Here is a 6,000-nt window from a genome sequence, read left to right on the forward strand (position 1 = left end):
TCTGGGAGGTTTTGAGCAGCATTATTGATAAAGACTTCTGAGAAAGAAAAATTACAAACCAAGAACCTCAATTGGACTGGCACAAGTGTTGCAAAGGTGATGGGACAGAGTTGGCGCATCTGAAAAAAGCATGTTTTCTGTGAGGAGAGGAAAATATTCCAAATCTGTGCCCTATATCAACTTTTTTTACCTTCTTTGCAGAGAGAACCAAGGGAATATAGTGCCCATAAGCTGGACTTGGGGTCTATGGCAAAGTTTTTTACTTCAAAAGTCTATGCAATTGATATACCTACATAATTGTATAACCTTTATGCTCTTTTCATGCAAACTTGTGTATTGGAAAGAACCATTCATCAGGTTAATTTTTATTCGCATTTTAATCCCTGTTTCTGTCCCGCTCCAAACTAACAGTGTGTGTTTTTGTCCCTCCCTTTAACAACTGTAAATAGAAAGCAGACGGGAAGTCAGGGGTGTTGACAAAAAGCAGGAAGAGGAGAAGAAAAAGCCCCAAGAAAACGATAGGCACACATGGCACATTCTGATCTCACTGTAATGAGGAGGCTTGTAAAGACTTGCGTTTGTGGGTCATTTCCCCCTGCCATATGAGGTGTTTGTTTTACTTCCTAAACAAGGATCACAGCGGTCCCATTTTAGGCAAATAGACTGTGGATACATTTTCATAACTGAACTGGAATGACTTTAAAAGTGTGTAACAGCTCTCACTGCTTTTAATTTCTGTTAGACATGGCTTTTTAAATGTTGTGTGACTATTGACAGCCCTGGAAGGTAGTCTCAGGTCACTTTTCCCTTGCTTTGATTCAGGCAGTCAAAAGAGATACAGCTCTTTTCCATGTCCAGCTAGCAGCTGTGGAGTTTCTCTCTCTCTCTGTGAATGCATTTTACTCCAGTTTCTGGTGTTTCTGCCTGGCTGTGCTCTGTCAGCTGTCATCTCAGCATCATTCTGAGGTGCTCAGCCACCGATACTGCCCACACGTTGGCTTGCTCTGGGTGCAAGGAGATTGGCTTGCCTGGCACGGAAACTGAGATGGATGGCAAGAATCCAGTACGAGCTCAGGCTCTGCCCCTTATGGACAACTCAGTTGTAACCGACTTGACCCACACATAGAGCAAAAGTAAATCTGCACTTGGGCATGGTATACGAAGAGAGCAGAGACATGGCCTCTGTTGTTTCACCCCCATGCAAGAGCCCCAGACACCTGTGGGGGTGGCCACACAGTGGCCTCTTCTAGGAATGAAAGACCAGCTCTTACCTGTCTAGTTAAATGTGATCTAGGACCCTCCACCCAAATTGTGTGGAGAGCATTAAAAGTGCCTTTTAACGTTCTCTGTTATTGACTGCCCTCTGATGTTACTCTCGATATTTGGAAAGTCAACATTTGTGTTTCTGCTCCTTTTGTCTTTGTGGAAATGAAAAATGTTTTACTGCTCTTGCAAAATGACATGCTTCAGATGTACTTTGGTAATATTTTGTCAGAGTTTTGTGAGCCCTCTTGCCTTTTTCCAGGGACCTTAAGCTTACTGACTAAGATAATTTTGCTTCCACTTCAAGACCTCAGGCTAAATCCAGCTAAGGCAAATGCATACTTATTTCTACAAAATGCTCCATGAGTGCTTCCAGCTTCTCCTGAAAACAAAATACCTTGACAGCTTCGCTGCATCCCTAATCTCACACCTGCCCATTCCCACCCCAAGATTGCTACTGTGCTCCCGTGTGCTGGCTCGATCCCCTTCCTTCCTGGAGAGCATCTCACCTGGCTTCGTCCCCCAGACCCACCTGGGCTCCCTGCCGCGGGGCAGTAGCCCCTCTGTCCAGCCCCAGAGCATTCATTGTCATGGTAAATCAACAGCTTGTAAATCTCAAGCACATGTAAATCTCACCCATGTGCAAATCCTTCTGCTTTGGGGAAATTCCCAGGACCCAGGCAGTGTCAATCCTCTTGGCTTCAAGGCTCCCTCACCCATGGTTTGAAGGCTGCTGACAGCAGGAACTCACAGCAGCAGGGTATCATGCTGCTTACTGCCTGGGAATTTGATGTAACCTAAGCAATTTGGGACATGAGAGTCGTATTCTGCCAGCTGAGGTCATCCTCTGCTTTTGGTCTCACATTAACTTTGCTCTTGCACCCTCTGGGGTTTGTTTTGAGTTTCATATGCACCCTCCTCTGAAAACAGTAAGCTTTGACCATCATCCAGCCAAAGCCCAAACCTCCCTTGTCCTCAGGCCTGAAGGACCGGGCTGGGGGGAGGGTGACGGGCAGGGACGGAGGGAACGGGGACCAGGCTGATCTCCTTTTCTATGAGAGGGGACCAGCTGGAGCAAAGCCGACCTGAGTGCTTCTGAAAGCCTCCTGCTGCCCTCCCCACTTCCAGAAGCCCCCTCTGCTCTCAGGAGGGGGAAACAGCTCTTGGGGCAGCTTTTCTCCAGGCTAGGGGGAGCTGGAGGCCATGCAGTCAGGAAGGACTTTAATGCAATCAGGCTGGGGCTGGGGAGACTGGACCTCTGCATGCAACCTGCCTCCCTGTCTTCCCACAGTTAAATCATGGTATTAAGCAACACCAGAAATACGCCAGCCGGTGAACAGGGACTGGGAGTTAGTGCTGGTTTCTAGCCCCAGCTTAGCCCCGACCTGTTTTGTGATGCTGGGAGACCCAACCCCTGCCCCGTGTGCCTATTTTCCCCTCTTATTCCTCACAGTTTTCCCAGGTTAGTCCTTGTTTTGCTGGGCACAGTGACAAAACCCAGAGGGCCTATGGTCCTGGCAGGGGGTCTGTCATTTCCCAGGCAGCATTGAAAAGATGGAGGCTAATGGTGGGACCTGAGCAGGTCCTGTCCGCAGCTGGGACTGCGCTCCTGCTATTGCCAGCTGAGGAAAGCCACACTGTGTCAGTGAAAACACTACTGCAGATGGCTCCAATAGCACAACACAGGGACAGACTACTGGAGAAAAGGGTGATGCCCAGTTTCGGGTCACAGTTGTTGTAAGGGGTGCCCTGGCAGTGCTTCTGGTTTGAAAACCCAGGTTGCCGTAGCGGGTGCTTTTCATCCGAGCTTTCAGAGACATCACGTCAGTTAGGTTTTGTAAATATTTCAACAGCGTTTTGAAGTTCCAGTGAAAACAGAGAAAACCTTTGATGTCTACAGACCCTTTATCCCACCGTACACCTAACCCCATGCTTTCCAGCAACGTTGTTTAGTCCGTGTTCACTGAGGCCAAAGGGATGTAAGGTGCAAAATCTTGGGCCCGCTGAAGTCAACAGCAAACTTTTCCCTGGTTACAGTGAGGACAGGCTCAGGCTGAAGTAAGTCAAATAAATCAATTTTAGTTTCTCTGTTTCTCTCTCTCTCATTGAAAAACCCCAGAATTCTGACCAGAAAATCAAAGCCTCTTTTGTTGAAAAAAACCCAAAAGTTTGGGAAAAAGTTTGATTCCAGCAGATATACTAGTATATATGCATGATTTCTAGTCTGTTTTCCTCTCTATTTTTTCTCTCCTACCCTATCTTTTTCCTTCCCTATGTTTCCTAGTATTTTGTCAGTGTTTTGTTTATGAGTAGGTTTTTCTTTTTTTGTTTTAATCACTAGGATGGATTTTAATTTTCTTTCCTTTTTCTCCTTTTTCTTTTAAATTGCCTTTATCTTCCCATCCCCATTTCTCTTCCTTTTTCTCCTAGTTCTGCCTTTCTGTGTGGGAGCTCACCCTTATCCCCAATTTAGTGTGATAACAGGAAAAAAACCCCTTGTTTTCAGAAGCTCCTGTCTGTCTCAGGACAAGCAGTACACTAGGCTGGCTCCTGACAAAACATAGCCCTTTTGTTTGGCATGTGCTGGCTCACCTTGGTTCAATGAAACGGCTTTGTTTTGGGTGTAGATAGTACGTTGGGGCTGCCTGGCAGGTGCATCTTACAGCCAGTGTCACCCAGCAGTAAATTCTGTAATTACAGGTCATGGAGGTGGACCTATCCTTTGATGTGACTTTTTCTGTTGTTGCAAGCGGATACAATTCGACTGAGATATCAAATGCAGATAGCAGTAAAAATTTAATTAACAAATCAAAGCTTTTATCTGGGGTTTTAGAACTCAAGCCAACAGGTTTCTTCAATCTGAAGAAATCACAGACAGAGATGGAGGGGCGAAAGCAGTGCCTTTGTAGTGTATACAGCTTAAGACCTTTTTTATGATGCTTGCAAAGATCAAGCTTTTTTAGCTGTTACTTTTCCCTTTGGAGAAGCTTTTAGATCTTCCCCAAAAGCAAGGATATTGTTCATTGTATGCTTAAATTTCATCATTTTAACTCCGCAGCGTGCACGCGCTTTCTCTCATGATGCTGCGGACTACCTAGCAGAAGAAGGTGGAGCGTGCTTGCACTTGCCTCCCTGCAGTTGGGGCCGCACAGAGTGCCCCAGCACTCCGAATTCATGTGCTGGCTTATTCCTCTTGTGGTGAGCCAGCCAGTGGTGGTATCAGTGGCCTGACCTGTGGGACGTAACATTTCTTCCATGATTTACTTACCGTCTTAACAATGGAAGCCTGACTGAAATGAGGCTGAAACTTGGCTCTTAGCTTCTTCATCTGTAAGTGGAGAAGAAGCTCTTTGCTTTCAGCACTTTCTAGGGATGCTGTCATGATCAAAGCAGCTAGGTCCACATGCTGACTGCCTTAGTCACACCACTCATTCTGCTGGTAACTGGGAGTTGGGAGAGCAGCAGTCTGCCTGTTATGTGTTGCGTGTGCAATTACTGCTGCCTGTCAACTGAAAGAAATGCTAATGTGCAAGGAAATAATAAAAAAAAATCCACACACCCAGTGCCACCTTTGCTAGAAGCCACGTGTCAGAGCACCCCAAAAGCACATAATGAGAGACATATGGATAACCAGAGGAGGTTGCACTCTCTATCTCAATACATACAACTGTCTTGCATTTATGGGTCAGCTGTTCCTCAGAAATTATTTCCGAGGATGTTTACAGGCCAAAGTTATAAAATGCTGCAGAAAAGATTAAAAAGGAATACTGTGAACAAAAGAAAAATTATCATCTCAGGTGTTCACCATGATACTATGTATTTGACTTTTCAAGACTGAGAAGTGCTTCAGATGAATGCACGCTATCCTGCAGAGACCACAGACTGATCTGTGAGTCTGTGGAGGTGAGTTGTCATATATGCACTACTCGTGTCTTTCTCAGTGCACCTGGGATTGGCGCAGGCGTTTCTGCAAGTGTGCACACAGAGATCCTAGTTCAGGAAACATATACCGGTATCAGAGACCACTTAGGAAAGCCTTAAGTACAGAAGCACTTAATCATGGTCTCAAGGACCTTCCTGAAATGAAGCCAAAGAACCTGAGTCAAAGACCTCTGGAATCAATGCAGCACCATGAACTCGTGCTTACGCAAATGTATGTTTAGAGGGGCCAGCCTAGAATTTTAATGTACAGCTTTGGATTTCTGAGCTGACTTCTAGTGGGACTACTGAAATAAAATCCTATTGAGCATGATGAAAAGGCACAAGGGTCCTAGTGAATTTATAGTGCCAGGCATTTATAGTACAGTTACCCAATTCTAAAGTATAAACTGGCAAGCTACCACTGTTGCAAAAGCATCAAAAGCTTCCCAAAGCTGTAGCAGGAGTCAAAAGTGAAAGAAAGAAAGAAAGAAAGAAAGAAAGAAAGAAAGAAAGAAAGAAAGAAAGAAAGAAAGAAAGAAAGAAAGAAAGAAAGAAAGAAAGAAAGAAAGAAAAAAGGAAGATTTGCTATCCTTGTGTTTAAAGCACACAAATTAACTTCCTGACATTTGCATCACTAATTTTGGTGCTTTGATGGAAGTACTCTGTTACCATTCTTTAAAGCCCCAGATATCACCTCACAGGGCTAAGAAAAAAGGAGGAAAGACTTCAAAGTGAATAATTACCTGTTGATGATGTATTATATTTAAAGACTCTGGCTGTGGATTAAAGCTAGTTCTAGGGTTGTTAATAGCCTGC

This window comes from Ciconia boyciana, chromosome 2 (genome assembly GCF_034638445.1).
Source record: "Ciconia boyciana chromosome 2, ASM3463844v1, whole genome shotgun sequence".
Classification (NCBI taxonomy): domain Eukaryota; kingdom Metazoa; phylum Chordata; class Aves; order Ciconiiformes; family Ciconiidae; genus Ciconia; species Ciconia boyciana.